This window comes from Macrotis lagotis, chromosome 1 (assembly GCF_037893015.1).
Source record: "Macrotis lagotis isolate mMagLag1 chromosome 1, bilby.v1.9.chrom.fasta, whole genome shotgun sequence".
Taxonomy (NCBI): Eukaryota; Metazoa; Chordata; class Mammalia; order Peramelemorphia; family Peramelidae; genus Macrotis; species Macrotis lagotis.
Genome location: NC_133658.1, coordinates 245,343,979 through 245,370,261, shown reverse-complemented (window position 1 = coordinate 245,370,261; position 26,283 = coordinate 245,343,979). Strand labels below are relative to the sequence as shown.

The following is a 26,283-nucleotide window of genomic DNA, read 5'->3' as shown; positions in this document are numbered from 1 at the left end:
ATTGGATATACACCTGTATTTCAGATACGAAAGACCCATCAGTCCAAGCACATTGATTAAAGTACATAACCGATCTGCTATGGGACATATACAGTGCTAGGATTAAGGCCACAAAGTCAAAAGGGACAGTTCTTGTCTTTCTATTGGAAGAAACAACACATTCTTATTCAAGTACATCCAAAACATTTAAATAAAGGCTAAGTGATTTCCAATACAGGGAGTCACTAATAGGGAAGGGATCAGGAAAGGCCTTCAGGAGGAGGTAATAGCTTAGCGGAGCCTCAGGATTTGAAGAGCTGAGGAGGAAGTGTGTTCCTAGCATGGGGGAACTCTTGTACTGAGGCACCTTTGTATGTGCAGAACAAGTAGGATTAGATAGAACAGTGTGTAAGGCTAGAGCCACATTCTGAAGGGCTTCAGAGGTATTTGATCTTGGGTTAGTAGAGAACCAGATGAGCTTTTTTGTAAGTAGATGAGAGATATGCTCAATCTTATATTTTAAGAGTATTGTTTTGGCAGCTTTAGAGAAGATGGATTGAAGAAGGAAAAAATCTGGACAGCAACTAGATGGCAAAATGGAGAAACTACTGGACCTAAAGACCAGATCTAGCTTCAGATATGATCTTGGGCAATCCCTTTCAGCCTCAGTTTCCTCAATTTGGGATAAAAACAGCATAGACTCCCCAGGGTTGTTGTGAGGATTAAATTGGATTAAGTGCTTACTTAGCACTATGACTAGCATGTAGCTGGCACTATAAATGTCAGCTATTATTACTAAGGCAGGGAGATTAAGTAAGAGGCTACTACAAGGGGTGCTGATGCCGGAACTAAGGCTGTGGCAGGATGAAGGGAGATATACAAGAGGAGACAGATAAAAGAGAGGTTGAGAGATAAACTATTTTTGGTTATAGCATTTTTTTTTTTGGTAATGAAAATCTGGTTTGGTAACATAGCTCAATGTGGATGTTAATTAGTGTCTTTAGGCAGGGTCCCATAGGTTTCTAATCTTCCCAGATTTGTTCCCTGAAACTTGAATAGAGATTGAAATGAACCTTTAGAGCTTTGCATTATCTCCAGGTGTGGAGAAACTTACAGATGGATTAGTGTACTTGTTCTTCCTACAGTAGCAGGGGGCAGCAGAGCATCCTTGCACAATTAAGTCATCCTCCCCAACCTCACCCCCACCCCCACCCCCACCCACTAGATGAAATTACAGGATGTTAGGGGCTATAAAAGAGACTACAAAATGTAAGGGCTTGTCCTTTTCAGATTTTGAATGTTTGAATTTGCAGGTTGTAAGGGTGTGCCTTCTTTAGAATCTGGTTGTATATGAAAGGCTTAGGAAACTCAACTGACATTGGGCTGAGATCCAAAGGCCCATAGGCCTTTCCCCTTTTTTTGGTGTACTCTTGGACATAAGCAGAGAAGAGAGACTGGGCAATTAAAAACCTTGGAGGCTGCCAGGCTGGCATTGGTACAGGGGAGGTGTGTTGGCTCAAATGCTCATTGATCCCGATCCCAGGATTTGTGGAGATTGATTCAACAAGGCAAATGGCAAAAAACAAAACAGGCTCTTTTACTAGATTACAAGAATAAAATATGTTTTAGATACCTAATAAGGACACACAGGACTCCATCAGGTCTAAAGCTCATTCTTTTCTTCATTTCTATGGCTAAGCATTGAGGAGGTGCTAACTTAGAGAACCATACCTTTAGTGAGGTGGTGACGATTGAGGGTGGGCACCATTTCTGCAAGGAAGTCAGTCCATTTGGCAAAGACAAGAACCATCAAACAAAGCTGGCCTTTGAGAATTTCATTCTAGTGCTCAATAAAATCTGTTTCCTGATGGTGATAGAGCAAATGAAAGGACTCTGAGATTTGGCCCAGTCCTAAATAGGATGTGAAATGGTTCCCTGAAATAGATGTAAGGGTCAGTGCAGCTTCAGTTGCAAAGGAATACCAGATCGATATGCCAGTGCTGTTTCCTGAGATCAATAGCCAAAGTGGAAATGTCAGCTATTTGGTAAAAGTTGCTTGTCCTGTGCCACTTTAGTTCTAAGGGATATATAACCATTTTTGTGGTGGAAGGAAGGCTGAGAAAGCTATATGGAACCAGGATGGTGACTGACACTTTATCACTGGATAAGGGAATAAGATAATCCCATGTCTACCAGAGCGGAGTAACTTTACCTCAGTGACTGAAATAGAGATGTATTTAGTTAGGAATACCAGTGGCATGGGTGATACTTTCCATAGCATAGCTAGAGTATCCAAGTGTTGATGAATGCCAGTGAGTCTCACTTGAATGTACAAATAGGAGGTTGCACCAGTACAATTCTGCCAGTGGTTTTGCCTTGTTAGGAAGGTCGCCTTTCAAACTACTTGACAAAACTCATAGAAAGAGACTATGTAAATGAGAAATTGTTCCCTCTCCCCCATAGGACAGTGATACAGCTATCAGGGCAGCCTAAAACTCAATTCACTGAGAGCCCAGACCCCTTATCTCTAGGGAATCCCTGGTCTTAACACTACTCTCACATCAGATTCCATATCAGGGACCTTGGAGGCTAAGGGAGTGAGCACCTTGTTCCATAGTCCATAGTTCATTGTAAGATTTTCTGACTTCCTCTGGCTGTACTGAACTGTTGTAAGGGGATTTGGCGAAGCAGAGAACACCTGTCTCTGCTCTGAGGGCAGAAATTTCCACAATGCTCCTGGGACTGTGATTGGTATTTATTGATGTTAAAGATTTGGAATAATTTAGGTAAACTAAGTAGTTTCTAGGGAACTTTTCCCTTTAATGGCCCAAGCTGATTCAACAAACTGGGACCATTTTTTTATGAAGCCTACAAATCTATCACCACTGTATATTAAGGCTAATTTATGACTGTAACAAGAACAAATACTATACAGGTTATACTTCCATATCCATTCAGAAATTATATGTCTCCCATATAATGGTTCCCCCAAAACCTCCAGAGGATTCCATGTCTGACCCACATGAGATCTCCCAGGATAATGTATGCTTGATTTCCTCTGTACATCAGATCTCTGAAGTCTGAACCCTAAGTTCTATCTAGTAAACCATTAGTTATCAGACCCACTGATAAGAACCAGGCTAGTTTGGGGAGCTTGGTGCCCCATATCTAAGTTTTTGCAGTCTATAAGATCAAGGTACAGGATGTTGGAAGAGGCAGAGGAGGCACCTAGGACTTTTACTTCCTTTTCTTCCTTTATTTCCTTTTTAGGTACTTTTAATAACTAACTTCTTCATAGTTCTTGTCTACCCACTCTATCATGTAATTAAAGCATATTGCTAAAGAAAATATAAGACAGGATTCATTGGGTATCCATCTGATTCCCATGGGCCATTTATCACTGGCTTTCTAATGCTAAGTTCTATACCTTTTCAAAGGGAAGATATGGAAATTGTGGCCCTTGTGGAGCTTTTAGTTCTATAGAGGCACTTGTTAAACACTCAGAAAATCATTATAAAACTAAATAATATATCAATGCTGAAGTGAAGTGCAAATAAAGTACTCTGTGAAGTCAAGGAGGAAATTTTTTGGGAGACTTCCTGGAGTAGACATTTTAATTGATCTTTAAAGAATGGATAAGAATTTAACAGCAAAGAGCCTAATAGATATTGGGAATAGTGTTAACAGAATCAAGGAAACAATAATGCAGGTCATTGCTGAGGGATCATAGTAATCCACTTTGGCTGTAACAGAATCTATATGGAGAGAAATAGTCTGAGAAAATGTTGTAGAACCAACTTGTGAAGGGCTTTGAATAGTTACAGATCTTATTTAATATTTACTTTTTCTCAATTACATGTAAAATAATTTTAACATTCTGTTTTCAAATTTTGAGTTCCAAATTCTCTCCCCCATGTTGAAAAGGCAAGCAATTTGACATAGGTTATACATATGTAGGTCATACAAGACACACTTACATGCAAGTCATTTTGTGAAAGAAAACAAACACTAAGAAAAATTAAGTAAAGAAAAAGTATCTTTGATCTGCATTCAGGCTCTACCAGTTCTTTCTCTGGAGATGGGCAGCTCTTTTCATTTTAAGTCCTACAGACTTGCCTTAGATCATTACATTTCTGAAACTTAGATAAATCTGTCCTAGTAGATCACCATTCAATATTGCTGATATTGCATATAATGTTCTTATTTCTGCTCATTTCACTTTGTATCAATTCATATAGGTTTTTCCACATTTCTATATTCAATCAGAAATTATATGTCTCCCATATAATCATTCCCCCAAAACCTCCAGAGGATTCCATGTCTGACTCATATAATCTGCTCAACTTGTCAAAGCAAAATAGTATTCCATCACAATATATACATCTTGTTCAGTCATTTCCCAATTGATGGACATTCCCTCAATTTCCAATTCTTTTTGTCTAGAGTTTCTAAGAAATGGAAGTGAGGAGGAAATATTCTGGACTTGAGGAGCATCCCATGTTAAAGGATTTACATTTTGCTCAGGAAATACTAGGGCATCATTTTGAGGTGAGAAATGATACTGTTGGGCACATCCAAGAAGATAGGTCTGGTAGTAGTGTAAAATTTGGTTGGAACGAGACAAGGGAGAGAAAATAGGCAAGAAGGCTTTTAGGGAAGCTACTAAAAGGTCCCAGCAGATGAAATTCAGGACCTATGTGAGTTCTGTGGTACTGCAGCATTAGAATTTACAGGACTTAATGAATATTAAAAGGAAGAGTGAGAGAGAGAGAGAGAGAGAGAGAGAGAGAGAGAGAGAGGGAGCGAGGAATCATACCACAAAGATTTTGAACACCAGAACTGACTAGTGTCAGTTGCTGCGAGAAATAGTAGTCAGAATGAATTTATGTAAAGATGACCTATTAACTTTAGGAGTTGTGGTGGATCCTGGAGCATGGGTCAGGATTGCAGTTATTTATTTGGTATACATTTGTTTAAAAGGTTGAAACTGTGAAACAAAATGAGATTGAAGAGGGAAAAAGGATGTAGGAAAAAAAAGAACAGGGCCTAGGGTGTGGTGGCAATTAGGGGCAGGGACTTTAAATTTTATTATCTAGTTCAGTTGCACACTGAGTTCTATGCAAATTGGTGCTTAATGACTATTGAATTGTATAGAAGAATTTGGTGTTTAGGAAATTTGATATTAGGAGTTTGATAACATTTAGAGGGAATTGTTTCTGTTGAAAGGTGAGGTGGGTGAGGAGGTGGTGGGTTTGTGGAGGCAGTTTTTTAAGTAAGTCCGAATGTTAAAAGGATGAAGCAAGATAGAACTCTGGTTATCCTAGAAGGATTAAAGGAAAGGGAGTATACAGAAAGGAGTCAGTGAAAAGAAAATTTCTCTCTTATGAGAGGTAGCAGGTTATGATGAGAAGAACTCTAGACATGGTGTCATCAAGGAATCAGAGGTTAAGGGGAACCTCCGAGGCCATGAGTTCAAACCATCCCTAACTTTCACCCCCTCCATTTTATGAAGGAGAAAACTAATGTCTAGGAGATTAAGTAACTTGTCACAAAATCATCAAGTCTAGAGGCAAGATTGGAACCCAGTTCCTTTCTGATGTTATGGCTCTCTACCAAAGCATGTTTTAGGAATGATAGTTATTAGCTATGTAATGAAATGGAAAGAGTACTGGGTTTGGTGCCATGGGACTGGGGCTCAGATATATATCCTGATGATTCCTAATTGTTCAACTTTTAGCAAATCATTATCCTTTCTTGATTTTATTTTCCCTGTCTCTAAAATGTGAGAGTTGAACTAGATGTCCTCTGAGGATTCCTCTACCATTAAATCTATGCCTCAGTCATCCTACTTCCACTTTTTACTTCACTCTACTATGAGGAAAACATTTGTAAAATTTAAAGCAATTTAAATATTCTAGTAATATTTGATGTGGCTTGAAAAAAAGTGGATGATTGCAGGACTAAGGTTCTGTTTACAGAGGCAATAGGATAGAGGGTCTAGGAAGTAAGCACACACACCTTAGCAAGAAGAGAACAGTGGGGGGTTAGAATATGAAATGATTTGAAGAGAAGAGCTGAAGTACCTGTTGGATGATTTCATGTTTTCTTAGTAAATTAGAAGGCTAAGTTATTTACTGCAAATCTAAGTGGGAGGAATAATGTAGTGGAATTGAAGGAACATTTGGAACTATCTCTGAACAAAAAGAGGTATGAAGTCAATGAATGTAGAATAACTGAAAAAGATTGAGAACTTAGTGGAGATTATGTACCTAAAATTATTTTCCCCCTCTTGTCTTTCCTCTTTGGGTAAGGTAACTGTGATGGGGAATGACCTGACAGGCTAAAATATTCCAGTTTTCTCATTATCCTGCCCCCATTAGTCTGTTCTGTTCACTTCTGACTAGTAACAATCCCTGCATTCTCTCTGTTCATAACCTTTGCCCTCATAGCCCATATTGCCCTTTTCTGTCTGACTGCAGTCTCTTTGCAGCATGCCTGCCCTTTTAAAGAACATAGAAGTTTCTTTTTTCCTTTGCTAATTTGCATTATCTTATTACTTTCCTCCAGCAGGATTAGAAACAGCATCTTGCTCTTCTTTGCCTTTTCCATGAGAGACACAGTTGTTACTGCATTTTTTTCTCTTAGCAGGGGAGAAAGTACAAAGCATTCACATTATTAGATGATTTTGGCTCCATAGTTTTAAAGAATTGCAAATGGTCATTTTGGGGGATTTAATTATAACAAGAACTTGCCAATATATGGTGCTTTAAAATTTGCAAATCTGATATTAGTGATATCATTTGAACATTCAGAAAATCCTGTGAAGTTGTTGCTTTCATTGTCCCCATCTTACAGTTGAAAAAATTGTGGCTCACAGACCTAAATTATTCAGTCAAAATCAATTAATCATTTAAAAAATGTTTAATAAACACTTATATGTTCCTATGGTAGGTACTGGGAATACAAGGACCAAAGAAGGAAAAAAAAATCCCTGCCCTCAAGGAATAGAGGAGATTCCATGCACACACACATTGTGTGTGTGTATGTGTGTGTGTGTGTGTGTGTGTGTGTGTGTGTGTGTGTGTGTGTGTGTGTAAGAGAGAGAGAGAGAGAGAGAGAGAGAGAGAGAGAGAGAGAGAGTTATGGCCCAGGACATTACCTTTCACTAGGAATTCTGGATTTGGCTTCACATTGACTTTTATTGTCATTGTTACTGATCACAAAGAGGAGAAATGGGTTTTTCCTCTCTTTCTAGCTCTTTGAATTACTGCCTCTAGGAACCAACACTGGGGGAAGCTTCTAAACAAAGTTTAGGTAGGGTTCATAACTAGAGTATCCTTGTGAGTAATAGGATCCCTTTTAGGAAAAATATTTAGTGTACTGTGTAAAATATAAGATATCAGATATATATTATCAGATTATAAGTCTATTTCCTATACCAGAAAAAGTGCTTAGCATCCAGAAGATTCATAAATGCTCATTTATATATAAAAAAAGGATAAAACATTTATTATATTCCCTGCAGGAGTGAAAAAAAACTTTGTGGGGTTTCCTGAACATTTATTTTGCATTAATATTTACTTTATACTTGTACTGTCCAAGCAATGCACAGGTTCATTTCTCATTACAAGACAGAGCATGATTTTCTTCAGTCTTTTAAGTGAAGGATCATCTTGGTGGGGCAGCTGTCTTTGTACCAGAAGCATATTTTTACAGAAATCCCTCCCATTGGATAATTAGTACCTGATTCAACAAGGTTAAGATTGAATTTCTCTAGATTGCTCCTTGCTGACCTGTGCTCTGGGAAAGAAACAAAGCAGAAGGTAATCAGGGATCCCAAGGCCTCCTAGACAATCACAAGTGATCAAGATTGGCATGTGCATCTCAAGCAAGTTGCCATTTCCTGGGGAGTAGGAAGGAAAAGGGGAGAGAAATCCCTTTCCCTTGGCAAGAAGTCCAAAGGAGAGAAAACCCTGTAAATCAAACCTAAAAGAGAAGGAACAGAGGAAAAGAAAGGGGTAGAATCATATCTTCTATTCTTAAAGAACACTAAGGAGGAGAAATTCTTAGACAAGAATCTGTTTCCAGTGAAGTGCAGACACCCATCAGTTTTTTTTCACAATCTCCCTAGTCCAAGGGACCAATCTGTAGTTGCTTTGTTATCCTAGCAAAATGCCTGTGCCTAAGTCAGGAACCAGAAAAAAAAGGTGGAGTGCCTTGGAATCAAGATGATAGGGGGCAATTAATTGATTAAAGACTCCCTGATCAACTTCCTCTCCCTATATATTCAAAATAAATAAAAGGTAATTATTTGGGAGGGGGAGAGAAGGAACTATGAAGAATAAGTAAAGGCATCATGCAATGATGGTACTTAAAATGATTCTCAAAGGAAACTAGGGATTCTTTATTTAGGAAAACTAGGGAGCACATATCAGGCTTATGGAATAGCCATTTACAGACGCATGGAGACTGGAGAAGGAATATCATTTGTAGAATATGTGATTACAGGGGATAGCGTGCCAGATCTGTAGTCAGGAAGACTCATCTTTGTGTGTTCAAATCTGTTCTCACACACATAATAACTGGGTGACTCTGGTCAAATCACTTAACCCTGTTTGCTTCAGTTTCTTCACCTGTAAAATGAACTGGAGAAGGGATGGGCAAACTACTCCAGTATCTCTGCTAAGAAAACCCAAATGGGGTCATGAAGAGTGGGAAACAACTGATAACAACTGAAAAAAAATTGTTAGCAAGATTTTCTTTACATGAGTCCTAACTCTACCTACCTTTGGTTTTCACCCATTACTTCCATTTGAGTCTTCTAAGGCCAAGTAGAAAAATATCTAAATCCCTTTCCTCATGACAGCCCTGAAATACATAAAGAAGACTGTCATCATATCCCATAATTCTTTTCTTCTCCAAGTTAAACATCTCCTGTTCTTTCATATATTGTTCCCCATCTTCTGGATTCTCTTCAGCTTATTACTGTCCTTTCTAAAATAGAGAGCCAAGAACTGACCAGAATACTTTAAATATCCTTGGGATTAGGAATTCGGAAGTAAAGTAGGACTTTTTTCCTCCCTAGACCTAGATGATTGGGGTTGACTTGCTCAGGGTCACATAACTAGTTAATGTCTGAGACTGAATCTGCACTCAGGTCTTCCTGACTCCAGGGCAAGTGCTCTATCCACTATACCACCTGGCTGCCCTTTACTATACAGTCAATTGGTCAAAAATTATTATCCATGTGTCTAAGAATACAAAGAAAGGCAGAAAACATTCTCTGTTCTCTAGTAACTCATAATCTAAGCATATAAATAGCTAAGAACATATAAGATATATAGTTATTATTATGGAGTAGATGGAAAGTAAGATACCATCTACAGCTAATCTAAAACATACATATAAATTCTTAATACTCTAATAATTCAATTGATAAACATTTATTTCTATTTAGCTCACACTGTGCTAAGCACCAGGATATAAAGATAAAAATTTTAAAATTTTGGATTTTGGTCTTGTTTGGTTTTTGAGGTTTTTGCGTCTTCTAAATTAATACTCATAATTTCTCAGAAGGAAGAATAGTCCCATTTTATAGCTGAATTCCTTGTGCTAAAGGAATTCTTCTTCTGACATTATCAGTGTTGGTAAAAGCTCCTCAGGGAATTTACCTGCCTAAGTGTTTCTTCCCAAGTGGTCTTAATTCCTTATTTTAGTACTTGTAGTAGTCTCTAGAGGAGCTCTTTATGTTGCCAGAAGGTGAGAATTTGGTGGGAGGTGAAGAAAAGATGCAAAAATAACTAAATTACTGGATTGAGTACTTTTTACTTCCAAAAAAATTGAATATTTTAAAAAAAACCCTCAAGTGACAGAAAATTGGATTACTTAAGAAAGAGTTTAGGGGTAGCTAGGTGGTGCAGTGGGGGTAGCTAGGTGGTACAGTGGATAGAGCGCTAGCCCTGGAGTCAGGAGAACCTGAGTTCAAATCTGGTCTCAGATACTTAATAGTTGCCTAGCTGTGTGACCTTGGGCAAGTCACTTAACCCCATTGTCTTAAATAAATTAAAAAAAATACTTAACTGTGTGATCTTGGGCAAGTCAATTAACCCCTTTGCCTTGCAAACTCCTCCCCCAAAAAAGGTTCAGGATCATGTGAAAGGATCTTGAAACCTGACTTTCTATCCTGTTCTTTGCTCCAATCAGTTCAACATGGTAAATTGAGCTTTCTTTTTTTTTCCATTTGAGACTCTGGTAGCAACTGCTTCTCTTTTCCCTTCTGTGAGATAGGACTTATTGTTTCTCCTTCCTAGGGGAGGCAATTGATATAAGTAGAAACTCTTGGATGGTTTCCGAAGTGGTTTTAGAACAGTAGATTGAACAGATCTATTCCTTACATTGGATGCCTAATCACAAGTGTTGATTTGGGCATTCAGCAGTTGTTAATAAGTACTTTTTGATTGATATTTGAATTAAAATGGTCGAAGTGTGGAAAGAGGTAGAATGGGATATTCTGGGTTTGGTGGATTTGTACTGCAATGATAATGGACAGCAAAAGATTTGAAAATAAAAAGGAAGAGTTAATATTCCCCACAAAGTTGATAAACAGCTTTGTAAGAATAGGGGAGAAAAGTCTGTAACTCAGAAGGAAGCAGCCGGGTGGAAGGTGAATGTGGGGAGTTCATCATAACTTTTCACGTCAGAGGGAAAGTGAAAGAAGGAAAAAAACCTAAGGTTAGGCTCTTTCTCAAGAGACATTAAACCTTCCTTCCATGAACTCTCTTAGGTAATGTGAGTTTAATTGGTCATTTTATCTATGTCAGACTGTTTGCTTTTGCCTCCCCCAACACTTTGAGTGATAATTGTAACATACCCCCAGGCTCTGTAGTGAAGTGTGGTGGATTAAATGGACCATCACTACTACCTTCACCAAAAAGGTTTTTCAGCATGGTAGAAAAGACACTAAGAAGCTTGTGTGGGGTGGCCCCTCCCCCCAGTTAGAGAGAGTAGGTCATGGGTTTGTTTTTTTTCTGTGAAGGATGCTCTGAAGTGCCATAGTTTTTATGGATAGGTTTTCCTATTTGAAGACAGCACCGTTGCCAAACCAACAGTTACGTCACTTAGAGCTATTACCACTGTTTACCAAGTTACTAAAAAGGCCCTTTTACAAGAGAGCCACTGCAGTCAGGACTGCTGGTTTTGGTGCTTCAACAAGAGGGACAATAGCTTCTGGATAGAGGGGAGCAGTTTTGGTTATAATTGCTGAATTGTTCCAGCAGTGGTGGCTGCAGGCTTTGAAAATGGTAGTTTGGGCAGAGGTTATAACTTTAGCTTGAGGAGTAGTTCTGCAAATATCATGTAAGACAGTGGGTCAACCTGATTCATACACAATTTGGGAATGTGTCTGTGGTTTAGAGTGAAGTATAGCTAAATTCTAACCTAGCCCAAACAAACGCCATATTTGGAAACAAAATAATTTCTAGAGAAGAGTGTTTGTTTCAAAGGAACTTCTATGAATATTTTCAGAAACATTGTCTAACATATACCCCAGGGAAGGGAAACAGTGCCAGCTAATGATAGGAGAGCTAGCAGGGGGTTTTTACCCCCACATCAACCAAAATTTTTGAGTGCCATTATATCCCTTTATGTCTAATGGGACTGACAGTATTTACTTTGCTGTGCTTTGCTGACTTCAGGCCTGGAAATTATGACGATCTCTTTATTTGAAGGATTATATATCAGGCCAGATCACAATGTACATTGTAGATGGTATTCTACTTATTCAGTATTCTCCATTGTCTTGTATGCTCACTCTTTCATATAGAATGGGAAGCAGCAGTGGAGTAATATCATAGTCATGTTCAAAGGATCTCAAGGATCACTTTTAAAAAAATAACCAGCCGATAGATCCCTGCTTGATGTCTTTTCTTGAACAGATCATTATTTGTGAGATTTTGTGAATAATGACACATCTAGAGACTATCAGTTAACAATTTTTAAGAATTTTGATTGAATTATAGAGCAGAAATGATTTCCCTTATGGATTATAAAACAATTTAGAACTTGCTTCTCTGATCAGTAAAACAACTGTTGACTCTGTTTCTTTGTTGGGGCTGTAACATTGAAGCCCATGATTATGTGAGAGATACTGTAGACCTGGACTTATCTTTTTTTCCTCTCATGAATCTTTTTACCATCAGTACAGATTAAAGACTTTAAAAAAAATCAGAATAATATTTTAAATGCATAAAATGAAATTATTAAGATTAGAGTAACTCAATTACATTGAAATTTAGTTATCATTTTTTAAAAGTTCATAGTAAAGACCTATTTCTATTATTTGAAATCATTGTAGAAATCAACGTGCCAGTGAAGTGTAGTAGACAGTCTTTTGAAATTGGAGTAAGAAGGACTTGGTTCAAATCCTACCTCTAGATGAGTAACTCTAGACAAGCCACTTAAGCCCTCTGAGCTCCATTCGGTATGACTATAAAGTAGAAAGGCATTGTATTGCAGATGTGAAGGGAATTGCAGTTTTTATCAGTGAAATTCCAGCTTATTGACCAGATTTTATGAATGTACCTTGTGACAATTTATAATCCTTTTTGATGAGAACTTGGGTCCATTATTCAAGGCTGTCACTGAGAGCCTTAACAGTTAGTCTAATATTTCTCAAAACTTTTGATTCTTTGTAAACCTGGACAGAATGGTTTACTCTTCCCTCCCCCAGACAAAATTCTGACTTTACAGAGAATTCATTGATTTCTCCAAAAGACAACTCCAAGAAAAGCAACAGAAATATAGGCAGGTTCAGTGTTGTCCAAAGGAATTGGATATGTTCTCATTAGAATACAAGGCAGCAAAGAAGGGGGTCTAGAGAATAGTCTGCAAATCCCCTTAGGGGGAATTTGCAAGAGGAAAAGAAAGAGTGGTTCCACTAGATTATACAATGCAACTTTATTCTACACACTGGGGCCCCACAAGGCAGTGGTGTGAATTACAGAGGTGACCTGGAGAATGCATTACAGTATAAAAAAAAAACAACAACCCTGTAACATGTAGAGAAGGTATAATAGGGGGAGACCAGCCATAGCCTGGGTAAGAGATAATATAGAGAGGTTGACAGGAGAAAAAAGGCTCTTCTACCTATGGCAAGAAGTCAGAAGCTTTAAAAATAAAGGAGAACCAGTAGTAACAATACAGGAACAAAGAAGGAAAAAATAATATAAAATGACCTGCAAAAGTTAAGGAGGAGGTTCAAAGGGAGAGGAGAGTCTAAACACTGTGCTTTCTTTAAGTGTGTTTCTATTGGACCAGAGCCAAATTTGAATCCCTAGAGCAAAAGATCTTAACCTGGGCTCCACAGATCCCCAAGGAAATCTGTGAATAGATTTCAGGTGATTTGTGAACTTGGTTAGGGAAAAATTATTCTTTATTTTCACTAACTTTCTAATTGAAACTCAGTATTTCCTTCAATTATTTAAATTTGGGGAAGAGTTTATTGGTTTCGTCAGACTGCCAGTAGGGTCAGTGACCCCCCAAAAAGGTTAAAACTTCTTTCTTTAGACTATTTGTTCAGTCAGCAAGTATTTATTAAGTACCTACTCTGTAGCAGGTGCTAGGCTCTGGGGATTCCAAGATAGTCCCTGCTCTCAAGGAACTTACATTCTAATAGGGGTGGGAGAGGAAACATCATTAACTGTACATTTTATATCCAAGCACATATAATAAATTGAAGGTGTTCTTAGAGGGAAGTCCTGGGGAGGTTAAGGGAAACAACTGGGGAAAATATCTCATAGAAGATGAGATATGGGTTGAATCTTTTTTTTTTTTTTTTTTTTTTTTTAGTGAGGCAATGGGGCTAAGTGACTTGCCTGAGGTCACACAGCTGGTAAGTATCAAGTGGCTGTGGCTGAATTTGAACTCAGGTCCTCCTGACTCCAGGGTTGGTGCTCTATCTGCTGAGCCACCTTGCTGCTTTGATTTCACTTTTTTTTTTTTTAGGGTTTCTTTTTTGCAAGGCAAATGGGGTTAAGTGGCTTGCCCAAGGCCACACAGCTAGGTAATTATTAAGTGTCTGAGACTGGATTTGAACCCAGGTTCTCCTGACTCCAAGGCCTGTGCTTTATCCACTACACCACCTAGCCGCCCCTGATTTCACTTTTTTAAAAAAAATTAAACTTTAGTTTTTTTACAGTCAACAAAAATTTACCTTAATCCTTTCTCCATCCCCTCTCCCTCACTGAGAAAACAAGAAAAACAAACCCCTTATATATATATGTATAAATAAATTCCCACATTAATTTTATCCCTCCCTCCAAAAAAAAATATGTCTCAAGCTAAGCTCTTGATGTTGATAAGTCAGATGTTGATAATGTATTTCATCATGAGTATTCTGGAATCATGATTGGTCATTCCATTGATAAGAATTCCTAAGTCTTTCAAAATTGTCTTTACAATATTGTTGTTTCTATTTAAGTTATTCTCTTGGTTCTTCTCACTTTATTCTGTATCAATTCATACAAATCTTCCCAGGTTTCTCTGAAATCAACACATTCCTCATTTTTTACAAAATAGTATTCCATATACCATATACCATAACTTGTTCAACCATTTCCCAAATGATGGACGCCCTTTCAATTTCCAATTCTTTATCAAGTCAACAAACATTTATTAAGTGATTATGCTTTTGCTAGACATTATGCTGAGTGCTGGGAATATAAATACAACCAGAAAGACAAGTCCATGCCCACAAGGAGTTTATATTCTTTTTTTCTTTTAATATTATTTAATTTTTCCTGATTACACATAAAGACAATTTTCAACATTTATTTTCTGGAAGATTCTGAGTTCCAAATTTTTCTGCCTTTCCCCCTTCCCTTCCTCTGTCCCCAAGATGGCAAGCAATCTGACATATGTTATACATGTACAAGAGTGTAAAACACATTTCCATGTAGAAAGGAGCTTAATATAGAAAGCAACACATATAAAGAAGCTGAGGAGTGGGAAGGTGAAGGTCCCTAAGTAGACAAATTCCAGAGACAAGGAACTCAAAGAAGACTGAGGACATGATTAATTTAGGCATTTTCCCTAAAATGGAGTCCTGGGAGAAGCTAGTCCATCAGCCAAAGAGGCTTCAGCGATGGAAAGGACTTCCAGTGTGAGAAATTCAAGAGTAGGGTGAACTTCCAGGCTGAGGAGGCTACTGTGGCATGGTAGAGACGGAGCAGAGTCAGGAGTGAATGCCAGACAGGAATGACTACCACACCTTTGTTTTATCTTACTGAGCACAAAAAAGAATTCCCATTCCACCACCCCCACCCCCCCTTTTTAAAAAACTATCTTTGGCTTATAGACCTACTAGTGATATCACTGGGCCAAAGGGCATGCATAGTCTTTTGGACATAGTTCCAAATTACTTTCCAGAATGACTGGACCAGTTCACAACTCTACCTTAGATGAGTGAGGTTTAAATATTATCTACTCTTTCTACATTTTTCTCTTAATTTATGTAGACTTTTAGTTGCTCACCCAGATTGTGTGAGAGAATTTTCCCAATCCTTCCTCTTCTTTTTCCTCTCCTAGTATATTCCTCTTTCCCTCACATTTCATTCTTCTTTTAAGAGCATCAAAAGATAACAGAATCATACCCAGCCTGTTTAATTAAACTCTCTCTGTGACCTCTGATATTAAAATTTTGAGACTTGTATATCATCTCCCCATAATAGAATGTAAGCAGTTTAGTACTTTATGATTACTTGTTCATCTTATTTTTTTGTGTTTCTCTTGATTCCTGTTTTTTATTTCAAAGCTTCTATACAATTCTGCTCTTTTTTTTTTTTAACAGGAAATGCTTTTGAGAGTCCTCTATTTCATTAAAAACCCATTCTCCCCCTATAGGACTTAATTTGTTGCTTGAATAAAGATTTTTATCTCTTGTGCCAAGTTGTTAATTTCTCATCCAATTCCTCCTTCCATAACTCTCATTTCATTTTCAAATCCTTTATGCTAGTGCTCTCATTTCATTTATGAAAATATTCTTAAATTTTTTTCTCTTGTTTATTTCTTCCAGGAATTCTAGTTGAAGCTACACTCAAGCTATTTCTCTTAGAGATTTTGCTTGTAGATGTTTTGTAGATCTTTTTTATGACTTTATGCTATGAACATCACTGTCATCTCAATAGCTCTTTATTGTGAGATCTCAGGGATGTTTCAGACTAGGGAACTTAAGTCTTTCAGAATTTCCAGAGTAATCTGATTGCTCTGAGCCAAAGTCTGATTTTATCTTCCTGGTTTGAGCTGTGCAAATTGTTGGGTCAGAGCAACATGTTTATGACCTTATCCTGATTGGTCTCCCATTAGACTTCTTTTGAACTTAGCAGAGTACTCTAGCTGGCTGAGAATAGCTAAGTACTCTAGCTAGCTGAGAATAGCTGTTTCTGAGTGATAGATCTATAAACTCTCCTTTAATCTGAGATTCCTGCTCTGGTGATTCTATAGCAGGACGTGCTGAAAGGGGAACTAAGACCTTGTATCATTTCTGGAATCAGAGCCACACATCTGCCATTTGCTTCTCATTCAGTACACAGCCTAGGACTGATGACTGTTTCACCCTGAAATACTATCTAAAGGTCCTCTCCTCATTTAGTCATGAATTTGTTGTTCAGATCTATGTGGTGGACAACAGAATTGCTAATTGGGACCTATTCCTACACAGTGAACAAATTCTATCCCTGTCAGAGTGGATCTAGGTCCTCTTCTTGTCTTAGTAGATAGCATCTCCAGGCACAAGAATGCTCTTTATGAGGCCAATCCAACTAGAACTCGTCTCTGATCTGCAGACTTCTTTGTCTCTCTTTACTAACCTGGGCTGGAAAAAAATGGGAGGGAAAGAGATAGATAGATAGATAGATAGATAGATAGATAGATAGATAGATAGAGAGAGAGAGAGACAGAGAGACAGAGAGAGAGACAGAGAGAAAGAAACTGTGTGAAGGAGTTGTGGGAGAAGCATCTTTGTCTGTTACTCACTTGAAGTGAGTATTGAAGGATGCTAGGAAAATTAGGTAGTCCAAAGTGAGAGAGAGAATATTCCAGGCATGGGATGACAACCACTGAAAAAGCACGGAGTTGTATAGTATGTCCTGTGAGAAGAATATAGGACACTATAGCTGGATCATAGAGTACATAGAGGGGAGTGTAGTAGAAGACTGGGAAAATAGGAAGGGGCCAGTTTGTGGAGGGCTTTAAATGCCAAACAGAGGATTTTATATTTGATCCTGGGTGTAATAGGGAGACACTAGAGTTCACTGTGGGGTCGGGGTTTGACTTGGAAAGTTGTCTTAAAAGTCATTGGCAGTCTGGGATAAGAACTCACTATTTGAGAAAAATTGTTGGGAAAACTGGAAAATAGTATGACAAAAACTAGGTATAGATCCACATCTCACACCCTATACCAAAATAAGGTCAAAATGGGTACAGGGTTTAGACATAAAGAGCAATATCATAGCTAAATGAATAGACCAAAAAATACTTTATCTATCTGAATTAATGGAAAAGGGATAAATTTATGACCAAAAAAGAATTAGAGCACAATATAAACTGCAAAATGAATGATTTGACTATATTAAATTAAAAAGTTTTTTTTTACCAATAAAATCAATGCTGCAAAATTAGAAGAAAAGAAGAAAGCTGATAAACAATCTTCACAACCAGGAGTTCTGATAAAGGTCTCTTTCTAAAATATATAAAGAATTCCATCAAATTTATACGATCACAAGTCATTCTCCAATTGATAAATGGTCAAAGGATAGGAACAGACAATTCTCAAATAAAGAAATTAAAGCTGTACATAGTCATATGAAAAAATGCTCCAAATCACTATTGATTAGAGAAATGCAAATTAAAACAAGAATGAGCTATCATCTCACCTATTTCATTAGCCAAGATGAGAAGAAGGGAAGATGATCAATGTTGGAGAGGCTGTGGGAGGATTGGGATATTGATGCATTGCTGGTGGAGTTGTGAATAGATATACCTTTCTGGAGAGCAATATGGAACTATCCCCAAAGAGCAATAAAAATGTTCATACCCTTTGACCCAGCAATTCCAATTCTAGGACTATAGCTAGAAGAAAATGTAAAAAATGGGGAAAGTCCTACATGTTCCAGAATATTCATAGCAGCTCTTTTTGTATTAGCAAAGAACTGGAAATTGAGGGGATGCACATCAGTTGGGGTTGTTCTATAAGAAACCATAAATGGTCAGACTATAGAGAAGCATGGAATGACTTATGGGATCTGATGCTGAGAGAAGGGAGCAGAATCAAGAGAACAATATATGCATCAACAACATTATGAGATGAACAACCTTGATAGAAGCAGCTCCTCTCAACAGTCCAGAGAGCTAGGATAACTGTATTTGACTGGTTATGGGTTATATTATCCTCAACCAGAGGAAGAAAAACAAAACAGAAAAAAAGCCCAACCCTTCTGAATCTGATGAACACTTTATAAAAACTATCTCTTATGTATCTTTTCCCCTTAATCCTAATTCCTCATGCTAAAAATTACTAATTTGTAAATATATTTAACAAAATATGTATGTAAAATGCTCACCTGACTGTTCCCTGTTGAGGAGGAGGGGGTGGGAAGGGAAGGTGGAGCGAAATTTTTAACTTGGAAATATGCATGCACAATGGATGAAAATAAACAAATAAATAAATTTAAAATGAAAAAAAATCATTGGCAGTTGAGTGGGGGAAGGTTTAGAGTGGGAGGAGAGTTGAGTTATTGGAAAACTTGTAATAGTTGGGGCAATAGGAAATGAGGACTTTATTCAGAGCTATAACTGTATGAGTCTAGAGAAGGGAAATATATGAGAAATGTGAAGTTAAAAACACCTAAGACTTGACAGTAGATTGTGGGGTGAATGAGACTGAGGAATATTAATGTTTTCTGACTGGTAGAATCATAGTGCCCCCAGTAGTCCATAGAAAAATTTGGGAGTTTTTCTAGGAAAAGAAGAGTTTGAAAGTGGTTGGGAAAGTAATGAGTTCCACTTTGGACATGCAAAGGAGACTGAGTGGTCAGATAGATAGGAAGAGAATAAGGAAAGGGCATATAGTACTGAATAGAGTAAGAGAGCATAATTGATATAATTGACAATTGTCCGAGGCTATATAGAGGTCATTGAAAAAAGACCATTAGATCTGGGGATTAAGAGATAATAGATACCTTAGGAGAGAGTAGTTTCAGGTTGCTTTCTCAAGAAGTTTAGCTGCAGATGGGAGGAGAACTATAGGATGATAGATCCAGATGGATGGATCACTTCTATTTCTAAAACTGATCTTTAATGCTATAATTTCCTTCTCACATGTCTTACAAGCCTCATCCTGGGGGTGGAGAACCCTTGGTCAGAGTGTCCTCTAACCTCTACGGAAGCAGGACCCAACAAGGCACTGGTATTGCATCTGGCCTCCCTAAGGCAGTAATGCAGGGTAACACTCCTTAGCAACTCACTCCAGGAGGGAGCAGATAGCAGCCTTATGGGTTCTGGCTCCCTGTTGTGTTACCCATAAGGCACACAATTTATTTCAGGTGAAAGCAGCAATGAGCTTTATTCCCTATGGCCAAGATCATAAGGAGTGTATATGAGGAAAGGATGGAGACAGAGGGAGGAGAGTAGCAGACCGGAGAGTGCCTGGGGGTGGTACTCTCAGGTGGGATCATTTTCTTGTTTTGTGCTGTTTCCTTCTTCTAGCTGAGCTGTGTGGGAAGTTTCTGTATGAGTCCAATAGCTGCTGACTTATGTAAAATCATGGCTGTTTCTCTGGCACAGATGGAAAAAACCACTTTTATATTAGATATGACCCTTCTTTCACAGCTTGTCCCCCTGAAGCCCTGTATGTTCAAGTAATCTTGAGAATGTTGCTTGGAGGAATAGTTTCCAGACAAAACAACTATTAGAACAGTGGAATAGGAGAGGTTGGAGATGAACTGTTACCCAGATGTTTGAGGCCCAATATCCTTATTTTCTGGCTTCAATGTTTTAAAAGTTAAAGTACTTCCCTAGGAGTTACCAGAAGGCTCCTTCAAGTCTTTGTCTTAATGTTTCACTTTCACCACACAACTCTGGGAAGATATTGTGAAACTAAGTGGTGAAAAAGGGGGTATAACATCTCCAGGTCACCTAAGGTCAGGGACATGAATTCTGGCATCTACTCTGCATTCCTTCTCTTGTCTGTGTTCTCCAGAAAACTTACTCTGGATAAGTAGGGTTCTCGAAAACTGGAAATTTTGTTTGAATGTTCTTGTGTTTTAGTCATAGGCTTTACAATGGTATTTTCTCCCTTCTTTATTTAAATATATGAGAATGATAGAGTGACCAAAGCTAATGAGAACTCTAAGATATCCCACCTTCCAAACTGCTCCTAATTGATAGATTCATATAGATTGTGGTATGTCATTTAACTACCCATTAAGAAGGGGGAAAGAAGAAAAGGAAAATGTTGGGTCTTAGGCTAGAGGGTGATCCTTTTCTATCATTGTGATTCTATTTAAGCTTATTATCACTAAAGACATCTTTGGGACAATTCTAGTAGCGTATAGGACAAGTGACATGTACTTCATCCTGTTTCCACATACTTTAATTTCTTTTGCTGTGTTTCTCTATTTTGAAAGTTTTTTATTCCATATGGTTTAAAATCTCCTGTCATTCTTGTTATTGGCTATGTATTCTTATGACTCAGTTAATGTTTCTTTTATGAATTTGGATGCTAAAGACATTTGGAGTATATAAACTTAATACTAGGGCAGCTAGGTGGTGCAGTAGAGTGCAGGGCCTAAAGTCAAGAAGATGAATTTTTATGAGTTCAAATCTGGCCTCAAATGCTTACTGGCTATGTGACCCTAGGCAAGACATTTAACTCTATTTGTCTCAGTTTTCTCATCTGTAAAATGATCTGGAGAAGGAAATGGCAAACCATTTCATTATCTTTGCCAAGAAAACCCAAATGAGATCACAAAGGGTCAGACACAACTGAAAATGACTAAACAAACAAGCTTAATACTAATATTGGTTTATTGTCTATGGTTCCTTTCAGTCTAATGTAGTTTCCTTGTTTATTTTTAAATATTTATTTTTGTTAGATAACCTGATTGCAACTCCTGGGTTTTTTGATTCACATGATACATACCAAACAAATTTTTCTAGGCCCTCAGGTTTATTATGTGTATTTCCATTTTTAAAATGTATTTCTTGGATCAGATTGTGAGGTTTTATTATCCAATTTGTCACTTTTTAAAAAAATTAGGTTGTTTAATACATTCAAGTTGTGAAAGTTAGGTTTATATTTTCCTCTAACTCTAATATCATTTCTTCAAATTAAGATTTTTTTTTTCATTTATACTCTGTAAAGACAGGTAACTTGTCTCTTCAATTTAGCTTAATCTTTTTTTTTTTACAAAGCAATCGGGTTAAGTGGCTTGCCCAGGGCCACACAGCTAGGCAATTTCAAATTTGAACTCAGGTACTCCTGACTCCAGGGCTAGTGTTCTATCCACTTCGACACCTAGATGCCCCCTAGCTTAATCTTTTTTTTTAAGGTGGGCCTATTCCTTCTGGTTCTTTTTTTCCAAGCACCCTGCATGCTGCCTTCCCCTTTTGCCCTTTCCCTTTGTAATTTTAAATATTAGTTCTCCTTTTTCTTTCCTGCTTTTATCTATTGTTTAATTTTACCTCTTTTTATAGTCAAGTAGAATCACTTTTCTTTTCTACCTCTTTAACTAATCCTGTTTGTTAAATTTTTATTTTTAGCAGCACTTGCCATTGAGGATAGCACTTTCCATTGAGGATTTCTCTCTTCCTCTCCATTATTCACCTTTCTATTCTGGACTATCATTCTCTAGGTCATGACCCTCTAGCTATTTAGACTCTCTCTATTCTCCACATTCCTAGTGGAATCAAAACTTCCTAGATTCCCATTCTGAACTCTTCCCTCTATTCATATTCTGCCTTTGCCTTACAGAACTTGCCCTTGAGGAGTTTCAACTCCTTTTTTCCTGAGGATTAATGGAGTATCCCATTACCAAATCCTCAGAGACAACACCCAATGGCAACTCCTCTCCTACTAAAATAGGCTTCCTCCCTTTTTAATCTTTCTTGTCACCTTCCTACCTACTCCCCTGCAGGCTCTCCTCTTCCTCAGAGTCCACTGGAGTCATCTTTCCATCACTGTTGGCCCTTGACTTGAGGAGGGCACAGCATACATCCTCATTGATACGCTTCCTCCCCTCACTTCTTTCATACATTCCTATTTTGTAATTTAGTGTCATAAAAAACCAAACATTAATTCATTTGTAGATGGTAAGGTTGTAAGGTTCAGTCCATAATCTCTCAGACCCACCTCTCCACCATATTTCTACCTGCTTTGTGTACATTTAGAAAGAAGTCTCTTAATGATCCCCTTTCTGTCGCTATTTCTGTTGCTGCATTTCCTGCATTCCTCTTGTCTAAGGTATTTGAGAAGTAAATAATCTCTTCAGGTCTGGGTTTCTTTCTAACAGTGTTATACACATCTCTTTATTGAATACCCAATCTAAATATATGCAAAGATAATTTTCAACAATCATTTTTTGTAAAGTTTTGAGTTTCACACTTTTCTACTTTCTTCCCTTTTCTCCCTCTCCCCTGAAAGAAAGAAATCTAATACAGGTATAACTGTGTTAAACATATATTCATATTAATTATGTTGTGAAAAAAGACAATCAAAAAAAGGGAAAAAACGCATAATACATATAAGACACACCTGAAAAACTTTGAGTCTAAAAACTGGGAGCATCTTATACAGTGGTTGTAGATTTTTTTTACTTGCATTTCCCACTTTTTCAAGCTTGTTGTCTTTGCGCTTATTGTTTCACATTTGTTACTAGCATCTTAGGTTACATTTTGCCACGTTCTACCCAGAAATGGCTCAGAAAAGATTTTCTTACAGTGCTGAATTCAAGTTCAAAACGATCCAGTTTGCAAAAGTGAATGGAAATTGTGCTACTGAAAGTATGTTTGGTCCTCCCCCAACTGAGAAAACAATCCAAGACTGATTACGGGAAGAAGAAACCCTACTGCAGAAAAGGCCAAGAGAGGCAAGTCAGCAAAATGGTTTGATTTAGAGATGGAATTGAAGATATGGATTGAAGAGCAGAAAGCAAGTGGAATTCCTGTATCCCTAAAGATGGGTCAGCATGAGGCAAGAAAAATGACTGATGAAAAAAAGTTACTAATTTCAAAGGAGGACACAATTGGTGCTTCAGGTTCATGAAATGGAATGGACTAAGCATGTGTCCATGCACCAGACTTGCGCAGGGAATGCTTTGGTCAACCACTGACCAGAGTACAGGCAGGATGGTAGTCAGAGCCTTTCTTAAGACAGTAATTCCTTATCAAACACAGATGAGGACAAGCTAATGGATGGGAGTTTTGACAGTGATGAGGAGTTGTATGAATTTTTTTTTAATTTAATTTAATTTTTTAATTCTCATTTTGTACAAATGTTTCCTCTACATCAATAAAACATTCCTATTTAAGAGCAAACAAAACACCCCTCCCCGCCACGAACACAGACCCGCCTGGGCGATAAAGCAAAGGAGAGAGAAAAAAAATCAAAATTAAAAAAAATAATAGTAATAATTGTAGGTATGGCCAGGTGGCGCAATGGACAAAGCACCAGCCCTGGAGCCACGAGCATCTGAGCCCACATCCAGCCCCATAGACCCAACAATCACCCAGCCGCGTGACATGCAAGCCACCCAATCCCCACTGCCCTATAAAAACCCAAAAGAAGAAAAAAAAAGACCCAAAATAAAATAAAATAGCAATAATAGTAGGGGTGGCTGGGTGGCAGACAGAGCACTGGCCCTTGAGTCAGGAGCACCCGGGTCCAAATCCGGCCCCAGACACCCAAAGATCACCCTGCCATGTGGCCCCAGGCAGGCCACCCAGCCCCATCTGCCCTGCACCCTCCCCCAAATAATAATAATAAAAAATGTGCTTCAGTCTCTGTTTCAACACCAACAACTCTGCCATGGGTGGATCGCACTCCCCACGGTAAGTCCATCACAAAAGTCACTTCCATACCTTTCCAACGTTGCCATTGCTGATCGCAACTCCCTCCTTTCTCATTTCTCTACTACCATGTACTATATTTTCTCCCTTCTTTTACTCTGACTCTGCTGTAGGGTATCTGAGTGGCGCAGCAGACAGATCCCTGGTCCTGGGGCCAAGAAGCCCTGAGCCCCCATACCATGCTTTAGGCCCAGAATCCACCTGGCCCTATGGTCCTGGACAGGCCTTCCAATCCCAGCCCCTTGCAAGAAGTAAAAAAACAAATGTGTTCTATCTGACCACTCTCCCCCCTTATTCACATCCCCACCCCTTCCCCCTGCTCCCCCTCCTTCTTACTCTAGTTGTCTATACCCCATTGAGTATATATGCTGTTTCCTCTCCTAGCCACCTCTGATGAGAGCAAAGGTTCCCTCATTCCCCCTTGCCTCCCCCCTTCCATGTCATTGCAATAGCTCATTGTAATAAAAAAAAATCTTATTATATGAAATATCTTGGCCTATTCCCCCTTTCCTTTTTCTTTCTCCCATTACATTTCCCTTTTTTTCTATTGACTCCATTTTTACACCATATTTTATCTTCAAATTCAGCTTTCTCCTGTGCTTCAACTATAAAAGCTCCCTCTACCTGCTCTATTAACTGAGAAGGTTCATATGAGTATTATCAGTGTCATTTTTCTATGCAGGAATACATACAGTTCGTCATCATTAAGTCCCTCATATTTCCCCCCTCTCCTCCAATCTCCATGCTTCACCTGAGTCCTGTATCTGAGGATCAAACCTTCTGTTCAGCTCTGGCCATTCCAACAGGAACATTTGAAATTCCCCTGGTTCATTGAAAATTCATCTTTTTCCTTGGAAGAGGACATTCAGCCTTGCTGGGTAGTTCATTCTTGGCTGCATTCTAAGCTCTTTTGCCTTCTGGTATATTATATTCCAAGCCCTATGAGCTTCCAATGTAGTTGCTGCTAAGTCTTGTGTGATCCTGACTGCAGCTCCACGATATTTGAACTGTGTCCTTCTGGCTGCTTGTAATATTTTCTCTTTGACTTGGGAGTTCTGGAACTTGGCTATAATATTTCCTAGGTGTTGGTTTTTTGGGATCTCTTTCTCGGGGGGATCGGTGGATTCTCTCCATTTCTATTTTGCCCTCTGCTTCTAGAATATCAGGGCAATTTTCCTGTAGTAATTTTTTGAAAATGATGTCAAGGCTCTTTTCCTGATCATGACTTTCAGGTATTCCAATAATTTTTAAATTATCTTTCCTAAATCTGTTTTCCATATCAGTTTTTTCAATAAGATATTTCACATTTTCTTCTAATTTTTCATTTTTTTTTTGGTTTTGAAGTATTGATTCCTGATTTCTGGCAAATTCATCAATCTCCCTGAATTCTATTCTTTGTCTGAAGGATTTGTTCTCCTCAGAGAGTTTTCTTATCTCTTTTTCCATCTGGCCAATTTTGCTTTTTAAGGCATTCTTCTCCTCAATAACTTTTTGAACTGTTTTATCCATTTGACCTAAGCTGTTTTTTAGCATGCTATTTCCTTCAGCATTTTTTTGGATTTCCTTGACTAGGCTGCTGACTTCATTTTCATGTTTTTCCTGCATCTCTCTCCTTTCTTTTCCCAGTTTTTCCTCCAACTCCTTTATTTGATTTTCAAAGTCTTTTTTGAGCTCTGTCATAGCCTGAGCCCAATTTCTGTTTTTCTTGGAGTCTTTAGATACAGGAGCTTGTGCTTCCTCACCTTCAGACTGAGTATTTTGATCCTTCTTGGGCTCATATGCAAAATATTTCTCAATGGTCTTCCTCTTGTTTCTCTGCTCATTTTCCCAGCCTGGGCCTGGTTTTGGGGTGCTTCCTGAGCTTTTGGGACACTCCCACAAGGGTCTCAGTATGTGAGGCTCTGTCCTCCCTCCTGGTCTGTGAATGATCATAAGCACCCCACTCTGCCATGGGGATGAGTGGGGGGGGGCTGCTGTTCTATGGGAGGGCCTAGACTACTATCAGGATCTGAATGTGGTCAGAGCCCCAGAGTCCTGTTCCAGAGGCAGAGGACAGAGCTCTGCAGTCTCTCTTCACTCCCCTCCCTCAGCTCAATGGGCTCATGCCCTGGGGGCTCCTGCTTACCGGCTCCGCTTGCTTCTGTTTCCGGATCTGGGCTGCAGAAAGACCAAGCTGCTTGCTGTGTC

General features: G+C 38.4%; 1 protein-coding gene and 1 long non-coding RNA gene across 9 annotated transcripts in view; both read left to right on the top strand.

The window, feature by feature from the left end:
* FAM178B (family with sequence similarity 178 member B) overlaps positions 1–26,283 on the top strand; it is a 186,213-nt gene that overhangs the window by 73,946 nt on the left and 85,984 nt on the right. The gene's annotated exons all lie outside the window — the stretch shown is intronic.
* LOC141504776 (uncharacterized) lies at positions 5–22,999 on the top strand. Its single transcript, XR_012473470.1, has 3 exons — positions 5–4,527; positions 13,825–13,867; positions 22,970–22,999. It is a non-coding gene; the product is annotated as an uncharacterized LOC141504776 (long non-coding RNA).